We start from the raw sequence: 21,376 nt of genomic DNA, 5'->3' as shown, positions 1-21,376 counted from the left end.
AATTCCGGATACAGATCGCCAAAAACGGATATATGCATAAATCAATATCGAGGGGTGTATCAAGTATTCTGAGAATCTGTGTGTGTTTGGGAGTGTAAGTAAATTGATCACAAAGGTCACCCGGGGTCGTAAAGTACAAACCTTCAGTATTCTCAGAAGATGAGTAGTCAATGAGGAAGAGTACGAATGCGGATATTGATAGAGAGGTGACCGCTTATTATACACAGAATCAGCTTGGGAACTCGATCTGAGAGGACTTAAACTTAAGGACCTTATTTACATGTATACAAATGCACAGACGTGGCGATACTTAAAAATGCAGATTTATTACGTTTGGTTAATTTTGATCCTAGAAGCTGAATCATAGATATATTGGGAAATTATTAATTTACTGTCATGTACAACGTATTTCTCTGTTTCATGTGAAAAAGTTGTTCTAGTTATTTAACATATATACATGTACAAAACCGTGTGGTCAGATTATATATAAAGAAAATCAACAGCACATTTAATAATGGTTTTTATTAATAATAAAATTAAATTACATGTAATTTATTATCCAATTCAAAATATTATAGCCATTCTTAGATTCAAACATATCATTTATGGTCTAAATAACTGTATCCTAACAAAAAAAGTTATTTAACTTCTTAATAACTGTTTACTAACTAAGACGTTAAATGTTTTAGGTAAGATATTTATTCGTCATCGAATTCTAGCGACCTAACAATTTGGCCAGTCCTTGGACTACACCATAACACGTGACACTGCGCCTATTTAGGACGTGACGCGAACCCGTATAGAGGTCAAACACTGGGATGACCTTAGTTGATTCTAGTCTAGGTAAACAAAGCTCTCTGAACGGTGTGGGTATTTCCAAGTTTCACCTGTACTTTCTCTTCCTGGTAGCTGACGCATATAACAGTTTGATTACATATCATATACATATATATATATATATATATTTCTCTCGGTACAACTACGACAGGAAATATATATATATCTGTCTTACGGTATTATTTACCACCCGCTTATTATGTTAAACGAAGACTCTAGTAATATGGTTTCAATATTGTATATATTAATTGTGTTTTAACTTTTATGATATAATTATCCATGTCAGCGAAGAAATTTGTCTTGGGAGCATAACATTCCCCAACCATAATCAATCACGTTTCAACACAACTGTCTTCCTAAAGTATACAGAAAATTAGCGAGAAAAACTGAAAAAAAATAACCCCACATTCACTATACCTATACTTATTTTCACTTTATTAGAGGGTCATGTCAATGATGCTACAAATATATGATTTCTCTGTAGGCTGTTCAGGACAGCTTAGATATTCTGACGTGTCGTGTAAAAGGATGTGTAATGTTTTCTGACGTGTCGTGTGAAGGGATGTGTAATGCTTTCTGACGTGTCGTGTGAAGGGATGTGTAAGGTATTCTGACGTGTCGTGTGAAGGGATGTGTAAGGTATTCTGACGTGTCGTGTAAAGGGATGTGTAATGTTTTCTGACGTGTCGTGTGAAGGGATGTGTAAGGTGTTCTGACGTGTCGTGTGAAGGGATGTGTAAGGTGTTCTGACGTGTCGTGTGAAGGGATGTGTAAGGTAGTCTGTAGTGTCGTGTGAAGGGATGTGTAAGGTATTCTGACGTGTCGTGTAAAGGGATGTGTAAGGTATTCTGACGTGTCGTGTGGAGGGATGTGTAAGATATTCTGACGTGTCGTGTGAAGGGATGTGTAATGTTTTCTGACGTGTCGTGTGAAGGGATGTGTAAGATATTCTGACGTGTCGTGTGGAGGGATGTGTAAGGTATTCTGACGTGTCGTGTAAAGGGATGTGTAAGATATTCTGACGCGTCGTGTGAAGGGATGTGTAATGTTTTCTGACGTGTCGTGTGAAGGGATTTGTAAGGTATTCTGACGTGTCGTGTGAAGGGATGTGTAAGATATTCTGACGTGTCGTGTGAAGGGATATGTAAGTTATTCTGACGTGTCGTGTAAAGGGATTAACTGATCATTTTCCTTGTTGATACGTTCTTTTGTTTATAGGTATATATAAGTGTAATTATGATTAAGACATAAATTGCGTTGACATTGGAAAATAAAGAACATTAAAGTGAACATCAGGTTTAAAATAGATATTGTTTGTATTTGGGAAATAATGCATCTGATGCATCAATTTCATATTTAAGTTTTGATGAAATATCCGTTTCTATGTAAATGGAACATGTTTTCCAACGATGGGCTTGACTAATGACCATACCTTGTTAGAGAAAATGGATACATTCTTTTATTTGAATCAAAAATATGAATCTTAAATATTATTCAAACGTTGTGGGGGGGAGGGGGGGATTAGCTATTCAAATTCCGTTTTTAACCATTTATTCGGCATATAATAGTAACGGCAAACAGTGTTTAACTTGATGGAATCCTGAATTTACAGCGAACCCTGTCAACTAGATATATCACGTGATCTTCCATGTAGCCTAATAATTACCCAATGTCATAAATAGGGTCGCATTCCCAGAAATTAACAAATCACGTTATCAACAAATTACACGCTGTGGACTTTTGTCGATTTCTTAACTGTTAAATTTCATGAAATCAGCTCCAAACGAAAATTAAATAACAGATGTTTTCACAAGAGATCAATTAAGAGATGGGAACAATGGAATAGCAGTTATAATTGATAGAAAGTCACACGATTTCATCACGGAATTACTATTGTACTTCGTGCCGTCCCGTAATTACGTGAAACATGCATATCGACTCCGGGGCTTTATAAATATCATAATTGTTAATTGTTTTGTGTTGGATGCATGCAACCGTACAGGATCGTTAAATGTACTTGTATTTGAGATTTTAAACGTTCGACAGCAAAACAAGTTCAACAAATATATATATGTACGTATAAAAGGAAGGAGTAATGGAAAAATACCCTGCCCGCGCTCGTGCTCGAACTAGCGACTTTTGACTACCACCCTACATCCATGTTATAGTCAAATATTGTGCACGTAGCTGTTTTGGTGTTCATCGTTAGACCTAATTTTGATGGGAGATATCTGATAAGATTTGAAATAGAGAATGACGTATTTCACTGCGAAACAACTGATACAAACTATTTACCGAAAATGAAGTGATATGTATATAAAAACAATCATGATGAGGTTCGTGAACCCATTTTGATAATATACATATCAATTTCCAAGATGAATAAATGTTATTTGATAATTTCGAGAAGGACATATTTACAGTGAAACCTGTCTAATCACCATGTGGGAGTAACAGATTTGGTCGGATTAGACAGGGTGTCGGAAAAGTCAGGTATTTGTTGTTGACTACACTTAGCATCACAGTAATACGGTACAGTGTCGGATTTGACAGGATGTCGGAAAAGTCAGGTGTCGGATTAGACAGGTTTCACTGTATATCATACTTCCAGAAATGATAGAAATCGATCAAATATATGTTACTTCGAAAAAGACAGTAATGAAAAGCGACATATATCGGGGAGGAGCTACATGTACAAGTATCTTACTCCGCGTGAAGATATATTTTATGAAGTATAAGCTTGATTCTAGTATTTGGCAGTCGACATCGAAAGAACAAAACAGCATTTGTAAACGTAAGATTTTAAAGCTTACAGCTAAAAGTACAAACACATGCCCTTTTACTTTACTGAACATCCGCTATATCAGGAACTACGAACCGGAAGGACGCAGCCAGTAATTCCAGTCCACTTAGATCTATCGGATCACATTTAAAGCTGGTAATACTCCCCGAAATGTAAAATTAAGCTAAATGGTTGTGATTTTAAACCTCTTTCACAGTCAGATCGTTATTTAAGGCGAAATTTTACGCTATTATCGATTATTTTTCAACACCCAGCATGCATCATTACCCAGTATGCATCATTACCCTCCCTGTCTGTTCTAATCATTTTGGTCTGACGAGTTCAATTATAACGAATTAGAATCATCGCAGCTAATAATAAGTCTAGATTGGTAGACTTATACACGATACACGATAACACGTCAGGTTAGGTACACGGTATACACGATACCATGTCAGGTTAGGTACACGGTATACACGATACCATGTCAGGTTAGGTACACGGTATACACGATACCACGTCAGGTTAGGTACACAGTATACACGATACCACGTCAGGTTAGGTACACAGTATACACGATACCATGTCAGGTTAGGTACACGGTATACACGATACCATGTCAGGTTAGGTACACAGTATACACGATACTATGTCAGGTTAGGTACACGGTATACACGATACCACGTCAGGTTAGGTACACGGTATACACGATACCATGTCAGGTTAGGTACACAGTATACACGATACTATGTCAGGTTAGGTACACGGTATACACGATACCACGTCAGGTTAGGTACACAGTATACACGATACTATGTCAGGTTAGGTACACAGTATACACGATACCATGTCAGGTTAGGTACACAGTATACACGATACCACGTCAGGTTAGGTACACGGTATACACGATACCACGTCAGGTTAGGTACACAGTATACACGATACCAAGTCAGGTTAGGTACACAGTATACACGATACCACGTCAGGTTAGGTACACAGTATACACGATACCACGTCAGGTTAGGTACACAGTATACACGATACCACGTCAGGTTAGGTACACAGTATACACGATACCACGTCAGGTTAGGTACACAGTATACACGATACCACGTCAGGTTAGGTACACAGTATACACGATACCAAGTCAGGTTAGGTACACAGTATACACGATACCACGTCAGGCTAGGTACACAGTATACACGATACCACGTCAGGTTAGGTACACAGTATACACGATACCATGTCAGGTTAGGTACACAGTATACACGATACCAAGTCAGGTTAGGTACACAGTATACACGATACCATGTCAGGTTAGGTACACAGTATACACGATACCACGTCAGGTTAGGTACACAGTATACACGATACCACGTTAGGTTAGGTACACAGTATACACGATACCACGTCAGGTTAGGTACACGGTATACACGATACCATGTCAGGTTAGGTACACAGTATACACGATACCATGTCAGGTTAGGTACACAGTATACACGATACCACGTCAGGTTAGGTACACAGTACACACGATACCACGTCAGGTTAGGTACACAGTATACACGATACCATGTCAGGTTAGGTACACAGTATACACGATACCACGTCAGGTTAGGTACACAGTATACACGATACCACGTCAGGTTAGGTACACAGTATACACGATACCACGTCAGGTTAGGTACACAGTATACACGATACCACGTCAGGTTAGGTACACAGTATACACGATACCACGTCAGGTTAGGTACACAGTATACACGATACCACGTCAGGTTAGGTACACAGTATACACGATACCACGTCAGGTTAGGTACACAGTATACACGATACCAAGTCAGGTTAGGTACACAGTATACACGATAACAAGTCAGGTTAGGTACACAGTATACACGATACCACGTCAGGTTAGGTACACAGTATACACGATACCAAGTCAGGTTAGGTACACAGTATACACGATAACAAGTCAGGTTAGGTACACAGTATACACGATACCAAGTCAGGTTAGTTACACAGTATACACGATACCACGTCAGGTTAGGTACACATTACACACGATACCACGTCAGGTTAGGTACACAGTATACACGATACCATGTCAGGTTAGGTACACAGTATACACGATACCACGTCAGGTTAGGTACACAGTATACACGATACTACGTCAGGTTAGGTACACAGTATACACGATACCAAGTCAGGTTAGGTACACAGTATACACGATACCACGTCAGGTTAGGTACACAGTATACACGATACCACGTCAGGTTAGGTACACAGTATACACGATACCATGTCAGGTTAGGTACACAGTATACACGATACCACGTCAGGTTAGGTACACAGTATACACGAATAACAAGTCAGGTTAGGTACACAGTATACACGATACCAAGTCAGGTTAGGTACACATTATACACGATACCACGTCAGGTTAGGTACACAGTATACACGATAGCAAGTCAGGTTAGGTACACAGTATACACGATAACAAGTCAGGTTAGGTACACATTATACACGATACAAGTCAGGTTAGGTACACAGTATACACGATACCACGTCAGGTTAGGTACACAGTATACACGATACCTAGTAAGGTTAGGTACACATTATACACGATAACAAGTCAGGTTAGGTACACAGTATACACGATACCACGTCAGGTTAGGTACACAGTATACACGATACCACGTCAGGTTAGGTACACAGTATACACGATAACACGTCAGGTTAGGTACACAGTATACACGATACCAAGTCAGGTTAGGTACACATTATACACGATAACAAGTCAGGTTAGGTACACAGTATACACGATACCAAGTCAGGTTAGGTACACAGTATACACGATACCACGTCAGGTTAGGTACACAGTATACACGATACCAAGTCAGGTTAGGTACACAGTATATACGATACCACGTCAGGTAAGGTACACAGTATACACGATACCACGTCAGGTTAGGTACACAGTATACACGATACCACGTCAGGTTAGGTACACAGTATACACGATAACAAGTCAGGTTAGGTACACATTATACACGATAACAAGTCAGGTTAGGTACACATTATACACGATAACAAGTCAGGTTAGGTACACAGTATACACGATACCAAGTCAGGTTAGGTACACAGTATACACAATACCACGTCAGGTTAGGTACACATTATACACGATAACAAATCAGGTTAGGTACACAGTATACACGATACCAAGTCAGGTTAGGTACACATTATACACGATACCAGGTCAGGTTAGGTACACATTATACACGATAGCAAGTCAGGTTAGGTACACATTATACACGATAACAAGTCAGGTTAGGTACACATTATACACGATAACAAGTCAGGTTAGGTACACAGTATACACGATAACAAGTCAGGTTAGATACACAGTATACACGATACCACGTCAGGTTAGGTACACAGTATACACGATACAAAGTCATGTTAGGTACACAGTATACACGATACCTAGTAAGGTTAGGTACACATTATACACGATAACAAGTCAGGTTAGGTACACAGTATACACGATACCACGTCAGGTTAGGTACACAGTATACACGATACCACGTCAGGTTAGGTACACAGTATACACGATAACACGTCAGGTTAGGTACACAGTATACACGATACCACGTCAGGTTAGGTACACATTATACACGATACAAGTCAGGTTAGGTACACAGTATACACGATACCAAGTCAGGTTAGGTACACAGTATACACGATACCACGTCAGGTTAGGTACACAGTATACACGATACCAAGTCAGGTTAGGTACACAGTATATACGATACCACGTCAGGTTAGGTACACAGTATACACGATACCACGTCAGGTTAGGTACACAGTATACACGATACCACGTCAGGTTAGGTACACAGTATACACGATAACAAGTCAGGTTAGGTACACATTATACACGATAACAAGTCAGGTTAGGTACACATTATACACGATAACAAGTCAGGTTAGGTACACAGTATACACGATACCAAGTCAGGTTAGGTACACAGTATACACGATACCACGTCAGGTTAGGTACACATTATACACGATAACAAGTCAGGTTAGGTACACAGTATACACGATACCAAGTCAGGTTAGGTACACATTATACACGATAACAAGTCAGGTTAGGTACACAGTATACACGATAACAAGTCAGGTTAGGTACACATTATACACGATAGCAAGTCAGGTTAGGTACACATTATACACGATAACAAGTCAGGTTAGGTACACAGTATACACGATACCAAGTCAGGTTAGGTACACAGTATACACGATACCACGTCAGGTTAGATACACAGTATACACGATTACAAGTCAGGTTAGGTACACATTATACACGATAACAAGTCAGGTTAGGTACACATTATACACGATAACAAGTCAGGTTAGGTACACATTATACACGATACCAAGTCAGGTTAGGTACACATTATACACGATACCACGTCAGGTTAGGTACACAGTATACACGATAACAAGTCAGGTTAGGTACACATTATACACGATAGCAAGTCAGGTTAGGTACACATTATACACGATACCAAGTCAGGTTAGGTACACAGTATACACGATACCACGTCAGGTTAGGTACACATTATATACGATACCAAGTCAGGTTAGGTACACATTATACACGATACCAAGTCAGGTTAGGTACACATTATACACGATAACAAGTCAGGTTAGGTACACATTATACACGATACCAAGTCAGGTTAGGTACACATTATACACGATACCAAGTCAGGTTAGGTACACAGTATACACGATAACAAGTCAGGTTAGGTACACATTATACACGATAGCAAGTCAGGTTAGGTACACATTATACACGATACCAAGTCAGGTTAGGTACACAGTATACACGATACCACGTCAGGTTAGGTACACATTATACACGATACCAAGTCAGGTTAGGTACACATTATACACGATACCACGTCAGGTTAGGTACACAGTATACACGATACCAAGTCAGGTTAGGTACACAGTATACACGATACCAAGTCAGGTTAGGTACACAGTATACACAATACCAAGTCAGGTTAGGTACACAGTATACACGATACCACGTCAGGTTAGGTACACATTATACACGATACCAAGTCAGGTTAGGTACACAGTATACACGATACCTAGTAAGGTTAGGTACACAGTATACACGATACCACGTCAGGTTAGGTACACAGTATACACGATTACAAGTCAGGTTAGGTACACATTATACACGATAACAAGTCAGGTTAGGTACACATTATACACGATAACAAGTCAGGTTAGGTACACATTATACACGATACCAAGTCAGGTTAGGTACACATTATACACGATACCACGTCAGGTTAGGTACACAGTATACACGATAACAAGTCAGGTTAGGTACACATTATACACGATAGCAAGTCAGGTTAGGTACACATTATACACGATACCAAGTCAGGTTAGGTACACAGTATACACGATACCACGTCAGGTTAGGTACACATTATATACGATACCAAGTCAGGTTAGGTACACATTATACACGATACCAAGTCAGGTTAGGTACACATTATACACGATAACAAGTCAGGTTAGGTACACATTATACACGATACCAAGTCAGGTTAGGTACACATTATACACGATACCAAGTCAGGTTAGGTACACAGTATACACGATAACAAGTCAGGTTAGGTACACATTATACACGATAGCAAGTCAGGTTAGGTACACATTATACACGATACCAAGTCAGGTTAGGTACACAGTATACACGATACCACGTCAGGTTAGGTACACATTATACACGATACCAAGTCAGGTTAGGTACACATTATACACGATACCACGTCAGGTTAGGTACACAGTATACACGATACCAAGTCAGGTTAGGTACACAGTATACACGATACCAAGTCAGGTTAGGTACACAGTATACACAATACCAAGTCAGGTTAGGTACACAGTATACACGATACCACGTCAGGTTAGGTACACATTATACACGATACCAAGTCAGGTTAGGTACACAGTATACACGATACCTAGTAAGGTTAGGTACACAGTATACACGATACCACGTCAGGTTAGGTACACAGTATACACGATACCAAGGTAGACGATTCGTATAATGTTTGAAAAATGACTATTTTGCAACAATTTGTTTATTTACGTCATAAAAATTTAGGTTAACCAGAACCTTACCTTAACCCGCCATTCTTTGCTATAATCCAATCCCTTTCTGCATGTCTTACACGTGGATACCTTTATACAGAAACGCCCACTAGGTGAACCATAATGGCAGGATATGTCGTCGGGGTCAGTTTCGTAATTTGGTAGGTTATTGAAAAGACAATAAAAATCTGTCTGAATATGTTTTTGTATGTGTATATCATTCACGTTAAGGCTCACATATTTTTGTCAGTATATGCCGGTCACTGATATAAATTGGACGGTCCCCAAACCGCCACTAAGTAAAATGCCAAAAGTTTAATTAATATTATAGGGAAGGATAAATTGTGAAAGCATACAATATACTACAATGCCACAACCACGTTGTATGTATACAGAAACATACCTGACAATGCTACACCACCTCAAAATCACTGACAATATCAATCGCAACATCTCGGGGAAATTTCCGGCAACACTCGGAAATCTAGATTTCCGAGTGTTGCCGGAAATTTTTCCCGAGATGTTGCGATTGTGACAATATACGACAGTTTCATCAAATGGACACGCCTGTTACACGAATACCCATACCTATCTCAGAGCCATGCTGCTTGTAACGCTAATGGTAAATGGATTAAATCTATACCTAACTAAGCGTAATATGGTTAAAGTGATGAGAAACAATGTCGGCGATATTCCAGTCTGCTTCAGTAATTAAACAGAGGGCTCGCTGACGGACAGGAAGTAGTCGCGATACCTCGGTAGTATTCGACCATGTTTGGTTAATGCGACACGAAAGAATTTGAGTCACGCTCAAAAAGTAATGCAACATCTTATTCAAAGTATACATACTCATAACGCTTGATGCTGTATCAAATTTTGTAAAAATGGCTGCTGCTCATAAAATGTATCGAGGATTAAGGCTAACAGAGTTGTCTCCCTTGTAAACATTCTGAGTTAGTTCAGCCGCAATCTTGATTCACGGAGCGCCTTAAGTTACCTCCCAAAAATATCTACACGTACCTCCTTGCCTTACTGTTTTATACTCAACCCTGCCAGATATTTATACTCAACCCTGACAATCTTACCTACCTCGGTACCTTACTGTTTTATTACATTTTTACCAGTGAAATATCAAAAATTATTCATTCTATAAAAGTGATATTTTTTCACTGGTGAAAAAATATCACTTTTGCTGATCAAATTAATGATTAGAAAAAACCAAAATAATTGACCAATCAGAAATCCCGACAAATATGTCAGCACCTGGAAAGGGGGGACTACTTTTGTTAGGGAACTGTAGGCCTAGTAAGCATACGGGGTAGGTTTTTCGTTGATAAAAAATGTAATCAACAGAATATCTAACAGTGTCATCAGTAATACCAAATATATTTCACTCGTGTGGCTAATCTTTTGCGCACTCGTGAAAAATATCAAAATATTAGCCCCACTCGTGAAATATATTCGGTATTACTGAAGACACTGTTAGATATCTTCTATTTATACTCAACCCTGCCAGACTTACCTACCTTATACTCAACCCTGCCAGACTTACCTATCTCGGTACCTTACTGTTTTATACTCAACCCTGCCAGACTTACCATCCTCGGTACCTTACTGTTTTATACTCAACCCTGCCAGACTTACCATCCTCGGTACCTTACTGTTTTATACTCAACCCTACCAGGCTTACCTGCCTCGGTACCTTACTGTTTTATACTCAACCCTGTCAAACTTACCTACCTCGGTACCTTACTGTTTTATACTCAACCCTGCCAGACTAACCTACCTCGGTACCTTACTGTTTTATACTCAACCCTGCCAGACTTACCTACCTCGGTACTTTACTGTTTTATACTCAACCCTGTCAGACTTACCTACCTCGGTACCTTACCGTTTTATACTCAACCCTGCCAGACTTACCTACCTCGGTACCTTACTGTTTTATACTCAACCCTGCCAGACTTACCATCCTCGGTACCTTACTGTTTTATACTCAACCCTGTCAGATTTACCTACCTCGGAACCTTACTGTTTTATACTCAACCCTGCCAGACTTACCTACCTCGGTACCTTACTGTTTTGTACTCAACCCTGCCAGACTTACCTACCTCGGTACCTTACTGTTTTATACTCAACCCTGCCAGACTTACCTACCTCGGTACCTTACTGTTTTATACTCAACCCTGTCAGACTTACCTACCTCGATACCTTACTGTTTTATACTCAACCCTGCCAGACTTACCTACCTCGGTACCTTACTGTTTTATACTCAACCCTGTCAAACTTACCTATCTCGGTACCTTACTGTTTTATACTCAACCCTGCCAGACTTACCTACCTAGGTACCTTACTGTTTTATACTCAACCCTGCCAGACTTACCTACCTCGGTACCTTACTGTTTTATACTCAACACTGTCAGACTTACCTATCTCGGTACCTTATTGTTTTATACTCAACCCTGCCAGACTTACCTACCTAGGTACCTTACTGTTTTATACTCAACCCTGCCAGACTTACCTACCTAGGTACCTTACTGTTTTATACTCAACCCTGCCAGACTTACCTACCTAGGTACCTTACTGTTTTATACTCAACCCTGCCAGACTTACCTACCTAGGTACCTTACTGTTTTATACTCAACCCTGCCAGACTTACCTACCTAGGTACCTTACTGTTTTATACTCAACCCTGTCAGACTTACCTACCTCGGTACCTTACTGTTTTATACTCAACCCTGCCAGACTTACCTACCTCGGTACCTTACTGTTTTATACTCAACCCTGTCAGACTTACCTACCTCGGTACCTTACTGTTTTATACTCAACCCTGTCAAACTTACCATCCTCGGTACCTTACTGTTTTATACTCAACCATGACAGACTTAGCTAATCGGTACCATACTATTTTATACTCAACCCTGTCAAACTTACCTACCTAGGTACCTTACTGTTTTATACTCAACCCTGCCAGACTTACCTACCTAGGTACCTTACTGTTTTATACTCAACCCTGCCAGACTTACCTACCTCGGTACCTTACTGTTTTATACTCAACCCTGCCAGACTTACCTACCTCGGTACCATATTTATACTCAACCCTGTCAGACTTACCTACCTCGGTACCTTACTATTTTATACTCAACCCTGTCAAACTTACCATCCTCGGTACCTTACTGTTTTATACTCAACCATGACAGACTTAGCTAATCGGTACCATACTATTTTATACTCAACCCTGCCAAACTTACCATCCTCGGTACCTTACTATTTTATACTCAATCCTGCCAGACTTACCATCCTCGGTACCTTACTGTTTTATACTCAACCCTGAGAGACTTACCTACCTCAGTACCTTACTGTTTTATACTCAACCCTGCCAGACTTACCTACCTCGGTACCTTACTGTTTTATACTCAACCCTGTCAGACTAACCTAACTCGGTACCATATTTATACTCAACCCTGCCAGACTTACCTACCTCGGAACCTTACTGTTTTATACTCAACCCTGTCAAACTTACCTACCTTGATACCTTATTGTTTTATACTCAAACCTGCCAGACTTACCTACCTCGTTACCTTACTGTTTTATACTCAACCCTGTCAGACTTACATGCCTGGTACCTTACTGTTTTATACTCAACCCTGTCAGACTTACATGCCTAGGTACCTTACTATTTTGTGCTCATCCCTGAGAGACTTAATTAACTCGGTACCTTACTGTTTTATACTCAACCCTGCCAGGCTAACCTACCTCGGTTCCTATTTCGTTTTTACCCAATTCAATTTAAATCTAGATTGCCATTCTTCCTATCTTACATGAACATCCCACAAGGGGTCACGTTCTGATGACCTCTGAGATGGTCATATTTCACTTTCAGAGCGAATTGTCATTGTTGAAGCGAAACATTTTGTCACAGCATGTATGCTTTGTGAGACGAAATGACTTGAAACAAATTGACAAATTATATAAGCTTTGCACTCTAGTCATGCTAATTTGGACATTTGATTGTCTAATCCAAAAGGTCACCCTGACGTGACCCCTTACGGGAGGTTGTAACGAAGTGAGAATGACCATCTTGATTTTAATTAGATTGATTTACCTAGCCCTCTTGGTACGACCACTTTTTTTATTATCCTCCGTGTTGAAGCTATTGTATTTATTGATGGAAGGGAGGTAACTCTAGTTTATTTACTCGTAGTATTCAGAAAGAAATGAACGGAAACAAATTTCACAGTTTTTAAAGGAAATTAATATATATCAACACACTTACAATTAGTTGAGTTTTCTTTTCTTCGATATGAACATTTAAAGGAACGAAATTGTTGTGGGCGATGTTTGTTTGTTTGTTTGTTTGTTTGGCAGAGAAAGGATCATTTGAGGCGAAGTTTCCTTGTAAAGTCTGGTGTCTACCTCACTGTACAACATACGGGAGGTCCGTCGAATGCCATCGTACTACACACATTGTATTTTCACATCGATATACATGACCGACGCTCTATCACGGAAGATACATGTTGAGGGTGAGGTGTGATTTGATTTATTTACGTGTTTTGTAAGAAATGTGTGTTGTTGGTGATGTGTGTTGTTAGTGGTGTGTGTTGTTAGTGATGTGTGTTGTTAGTGGTGTGTGTTGTTAGTGGTGTGTGTTGTTAGTGATGTGTGTTGTTAGTGGTGTGAGTTGTGGGTGGGGTGTGTTGTTAGTGATGTGTGTTGTTAGTGATGTGTGTTGTTAGTGATGTGTGTTGTTAGTGATGTGTGTTGTTAGTGGTGTGTGTTGTGGGTGGGGTGTGTTGTTAGTGGTGTGTGTTGTGGGTGGTGTGTGTTGTTAGTGATGTGTGTTGTTAGTGGTGTGTGTTGTTAGTGATGTGTGTTGTTAGTGATGTGTGTTGTTAGTGATGTGTGTTGTTAGTGATGTGTTGTTAGTGGTGTGTGTTGTTAGTGATGTGTGTTGTGGGTGGTGTGTGTTGTTAGTGGTGTGTGTTGTTAGTGGTGTGTGTTGTGGGTGGGGTGTGTTGTTAGTGATGTGTGTTGTTAGTGATGTGTGTTGTTAGTGATGTGTTGTTTGTGATGTGTGTTGTTAGTGGTGTGTGTTGTTAGTGATGTGTTGTTTGTGATGTGTGTTGTAAGTGATGTGTTGATAGCAATGTGTGTTGTTAGTGATGTGAGGGTGATGGGTGTTGTTAGTAATGTGTTGAGGGTGATGGGTGTTGTTTTAGTGTGTTGAGGGTGATGGGTGTTGTTTAAGTGTGTTGAGGGTGATGGGTGTTGTTTTAGTGTGTTGAAGGTGATGGGAGTTGTTTTAGTGTGTTGAGGGTGATGGGTGTTGTTTTAGTGTGTTGAGGGTGATGGGTGTTGTATTTAATGTGTTGAGGGTGATGGGTGCTGTTTTAGTGTGTTGAGGGTGATGTGTGTTGTTTTAGTGTGTTGAGGGTGATGTGTGTGTTGTTTAGTGTGTGAGGGTGATGGGTGTGTGTTAGTGTGTTGAGGGTGATGGGTGTTGTTTTAATGTGTTGAGGGTGATGGGTGTGTTTTAGTGTGTTGAGGGTGATGGGTGTTGTTAGTGTGTGAGGGTGATGGGTGTTGTTTTAGTGTGTTGTGGGTGATGGCTGTTATTTTAGTGTGTTGAGGGTGATGGGTGTTGTTTTAGTGTGTTGAGGGTGATGGGTGTTGTTTTAGTGTGTTGAGGGTGATGGGTGTTGTTTTAGTGTGTTGTGGGTGATGGCTGTTATTTTAGTGTGTTGAGGGTGATGGGTGTTGTTTTAGTGTGTTGAGGGTGATGGGTGTTGTATTTAGTGTGTTGAGGGTGATGGGTGTTGTTTTAATGTGTTGTGGGTGATGGCTGTTATTTTAGTGTGTTGAGGGTGATGGGTGTTGTTTTAATGTGTTGAGGGTGATGGGTGCTGTAAGTGATGTGTTTGTTGTAGATGACGTACCTGTTATAATTTGTTTATGTTATGATGTATTGTTGTATTCAGAGGATTCCCCTCTATCAGATAAGAAATATTACCCATGACTTCACAGCTGCATATCATAAATCAAAGAATGATGTAACCATGAGGTATGACGTTTATTTAAATACCACGTTTTGGTTAAAACCGCTTACGATAGATGTCAGTTGATAGAGCTAGATTATTTTTTTTTTTTAATATATGCAGAACAATGAACGATGACGTAATACTGAATCCGTATGCATGATAAATCTAGTGACCTAGTTCTTTATGACTGAAATTTTATCATTCTGTGTAAACGACTTAGATAATTAGATACACGTACCCAGTATAACTTTAGTATCAACCACGGTGGCTGATACAAAACAAAATAAGATTATGCAAAAAAAAAAAAAATATCGCGTGACAAGCTGACGTTAAGGATTATTCAAATGTAATTTTAACCGACTTTATGTCTGATATGTATTAATAAAAACCTAGAACTTGCAGGGATGTTTAACTCGACACCTATTTTTCCCTGTGCAATATTCTGTATTATTGCAAAAAAATCTACTGAAACTTTATATAGCCTGGTCACACTGTGTACTAACGGTGCCGCCTGACACTGTCATGTTGACTTACAGGTTGACGTACGTAGTTAATACCTTGGTCGGAGGCAGTGCAACAACGCATTAACAAGTTTTATGTTGTAATAAACGATGGCCGCATGTGATGTTGAAAATCTTTGAATTTTCAGTCTCTTTTCAGACCTTTCGCAATATTGTGAGATTTCAAATTATGCATGTTCATGTAACAATTTTTTCTGATAATCTATTGTGAATATTGAACCTTGTGAATATATTTCACGCTGATATTATTTTCATTTCTTTAGAATATTAGAGTTTACATTGGTGGATATACAGGGGGGGGGGGGGGGGGGGGGAGCGCACGCACCTCCTTAAAATTGTATGAATCTATCGTGAAATACACTTGAATGTAGGATTTTGCATTAACCTGCTAACTTTTTCCCCATGGATATTAATATATATCTTCACTTCATGTAATCTAATAAAAAGTAGATGCTATTTTAGAACGTAGTTGGTAACACATTCTATAAAATAGTATAAAGTGTGTGTTAATTCAGAGTGTAGTTAGTAACACATTAACCAACATAGTATAAAGTGTGTGTTACTTCAGAGTGTAGTTAGTAACACATTAACCAACATAGTATAAAGTGTGTGTTACTTCAGAGTGTAGTTAGTAACACATTAACCAACATAGTATAAAGTGTGTATTACTACAGAGTGTAGTTAGTAACACATTAACCAACATAGTATAAAGTGTGTTACTACAGAGTGTAGTTAGTAACACATTAACCAACATAGTATAAAGAATGTGTTACTTCATGTGTAGTTAGTAACACATTAACCAACATAGTATAAAGTGTGTGTTACTACAGAGTGTAGTTAGTAACACATTAACCAACATAGTATAAAGTGTGTGTTACCACAGAGTGTAGTTAGTAACACATTAACCAACATAGTATAAAGTGTGTGTTACTACAGAGTGTAGTTAGTAACACATTAACCAACATAGTATAAAGTGTGTGTTACTACAGAGTGTAGTTAGTAACACATTAACCAACATAGTATAAAGTGTGTGTTACCACAGAGTGTAGTTAGTAACACATTAACCAACATAGTATAAAGTGTGTGTTACTTCAGAGTGTAGCTAGTAACACCTTAACCAACATAGTACAAAGTGTGTGTTACTACAGAGTGTAGTTAGTAACACATTAACCAACATAGTACAAAGTGTGTGTTACTTCAGAGTGTAGTTAGTAACACATTAACCACCATAGTATAAAGTGTGTGTTACTTCAGAGTGTAGTTAGTAACACATTAACAAACACAGTATAAAGTGTGTGTTACTACAGAGTGTAGTTAGTAATACATTAACCAACATAGTATAAAGTGTGTTACTACAGAGTGTAGTTAGTAACACGTTACCCAACATAGTATAAAGTGTGTTACATCAGAGTTTAGTTAGTAACACATTTACCAACATAGTATAAAGTGTGTGTTACTTCAGAGTGTAGTTAGTAACACATTAACCAACATAGTATAAAGTGTGTGTTACTACAGAGTGTAGATAGTAACACATTAACCAACACAGTATAAAGTGTGTTACTACAGAGTGTAGTTAGTAACACATTAACCAACATAGTATAAAGTGTGTGTTACTACAGAGTGTAGTTAGTAACACATTAACCAACATAGTATAAAGTGTGTGTTACTACAGAGTGTAGATAGTAACACATTAACCAGCATAGTATAAAGAGTGTGTTGCTTCAGAGTGTAGTTAGTAACACATTAACCAACATAGTACAAAGTGTGTGTTACTACAGAGTGTAGTTAGTAACACATTAACCAACATAGTATAAAGTGTGTGTTACTACAGAGTGTAGTTAGTAACACATTAACCAACATAGTATAAAGTGTGTTACTACAGAGTGTAGTTAGTAACACATTAACCAACATAGTATAAAGTGTGTTACTACAGAGTGTAGTTAGTAACACATTAACCAACATAGTACAAAGTGTGTGTTACTACAGAGTGTAGTTAGTAACACATTAACCAACATAGTATCAAGTGTGTGTTACATCAGAGTGTAGTTAGTAACACATTAACCAACATAGTATAAAGTGTGTGTTACTACAGAGTGTAGTTAGTAACACATTAACCAACATAGTATAAAGTGTGTGTTACTTCAGAGTGTAGATAGTAACAATTTGACAGCATGGCATAGGTTAGTTGTACATTTAACAAGATAGTATAGTAAACATTGGGTGTCATTTCAAAAAATGATTACAGAGGAATACCAGCATAGCAGAATAGTAAAGTTTGTTGAAGTGATACCGTGAAATTTGTTGAAGTGATGAAGTGAAGTTTGTTGAAATAGTCAAAATCTGGAGTTGTTTACTTGTAATTTAAAGGTAGTAAGTTGATATTGCGTGTTACTATAAAAACGTGGCGTTTGCCCATGAACCGAGAACATTGTGAACTTGATTTTTATTGTCGTGACGTGGCAATGAATAGATATATTTCAATATAAAATGTGCCTGAAAAGTCAACCATATGCACTCGCATGCATCTTAAAATTTAACACCGCTCCACTCGGCTCGAAAAATATATTATGCAGCTTTACACCAAATACTTTTTTCTCAAACCTTCTGCATGATGAATCAGTATTTGTACAGGATTGAAGTCACACATACATATATTCTACTCCGAGTCATCTGATAGCGACAGAACGAATATGAAAGAATTGCACACAATACACTCAAGGTTTTTCTGCTTGAAATAGTATATGGCACAATCTGGTCTTAAACGATCTGAATATATGTACGTCAAAATTGAAAATATTTTGTGAATGTTTCTCAAAACCTTCAGTTTGCTTCAGTGTCAGAAGTCATCGTTTTTCAGTAACTCCCCCTAAAGGTACATTATACTTAGTTGATAGCCCTATGTGTTCGTGTAATCTGTCTACTGAAACTACTGAACACTTCCTCCTCCATTGTGCCAATTACCGGCAGCTTAGATTTCAATGTTTTAATCGCCTTCCTCCTAACTATAATGTTAACCTTTTACTCCATGGTAGTCCAGAATTCCCTGTTCAGTTCAACGAAGCTATTTTCTATTGTGTTCAAAGTTTCATCATTCAATCTAAACGTTTCTGAAATTACCATTGTCTTTATGCTAGAAATCCTATTTATCGTCGCGATACTTATATACACTTTGTATGGCGCAGATTTCGTTAAGATTTTGTGTTTGTATTGTTTTACTATATATTAATAGTAAATATTTACAGAAATACATGTACAGTCCCAATACTTATATCATATAGTGTAAGTACATATTTGTTATGAACTCTGATGATAAATAACCAGTGTTTGTTCCATTCTTGCATTTTTGATGCCAACCCCGATGCCACCAAGTAATCCCCAACCCGACCCCTGCACCCGTTCTTTTTCTCTTCCCTGCACATTATATATATCTAGTAAGTAATAACGACGGTATAAACCAATATAGGTACTGTCTCCTAACAAACAAATGTTGGATGCGTATTACTAGAAATAGATATATGTCAAGTAGTAATAACGACAGTACAGACAAGTAAATTGTCAAATTTTCGAGGCAATCTGCCCCTTTATCAAGACACAGGTAAATTACATACGATCACATATAGACATATAGAAAGGTAAAATTTAGACATTAGAAACCAAATTAAACCGCCTTTTTTCCACCTGTAGTCCTACGCCATCCTATTTTTAGTAGGGATGTATATGTTTGTTCTTCAAACCTTATTCCTATAATCTCTTTTTCTCGCTTATAGGAAGTACCCACTCCATATTTTAATTAATCAGACCAACCCCTACAGGCCCCACAAACACACTTTCCTTAGGGACTTGGTTTACATGAAACAGCAGCTGATTGGCTGAATAAGTTGGGCGAGTGCATGTTGTCGGTTTGTGATGAGTCGTCCTGACATTCGGTTTTCGTCACGATAATAGATCTTTCGACCACCTTTTTGTTTGGTTTCTAATGTCTAAATTTTACCTTTCTACACAATTACATCTATATGTTTTTAATACTTGTTCCATTTCATTTAAACGAACTAATTTTAATATGTGATTGGCCACCCGATATTGTCACTGCAACCCGCTATTTTGGCCGAGTTTTGCGGGACGAAATGTACATATCGGGGGGGGGGGGGGGGGGGGAACAATAAAAAAAAACCGTTCATGACATAACACGCGCTGCTATTACATCGAATCGACCCGCGATGCTTTTCTGTTAAACCTTTAAGTTATATTATTTATTTATTTATTTATTTGTTCATTCATTCATCATTCATTCATTTACTTTTAGCATCTGTACACCACCAAAGATGTTTCCTTATTAATCATAATAGGCCCTCGACGAATTTAGTATCGGCCGAGGGGGATCATTTTTACAACATTATGATATTTTTTGTTGTTTATACCTACTATATTTGTGTAACTGTTCCATGTTCTATGTCCTTATGTGATCGTATGTAATTTACCTGTATCTTGATAAAGGGGCAGATTGCCTCGAAAATTTGACAATTTACTTGTCTGTACTGTCGTTATTACTACTTGACATATATCTATTTCTAGTAATACGCATCCAACATTTGTTTGTTAGGATCCAGTACCTATATTGGTTTATACCGTCGTTATTACTTTCTAGACCCTATGTCTATATTTATATATAATTCATAAAAAAAATAGTAATTGGCAATCCAAGGCATTACATTTTGCAAAGCCGGTTTCTGTGTGACGTCACAAAATGAATTGTTTTTACTATGCACTTGAGAATCTAAACAGTGAAACCAGTTGTACAATTGATGTAATATGAAACATAATATCCCGCCCAGTATGAACATGTATTTCTGTCAATAGATTTCTTTATCTTCACTATACTGTAATAAAATTTAACATTGCCTGAATTCTTGGTAAAAATGCTTACTAATATACCGCTACATCGCCTTTATCTATCTGACAAAATACACGCATACAATTCCATAATATCACGTGACCAGTTTGGCATAAAA

This window comes from Pecten maximus, chromosome 15, assembly GCF_902652985.1.
Source record: "Pecten maximus chromosome 15, xPecMax1.1, whole genome shotgun sequence".
NCBI lineage: Eukaryota > Metazoa > Mollusca > Bivalvia > Pectinida > Pectinidae > Pecten > Pecten maximus.
This window is presented reverse-complemented; position numbering follows the sequence as displayed.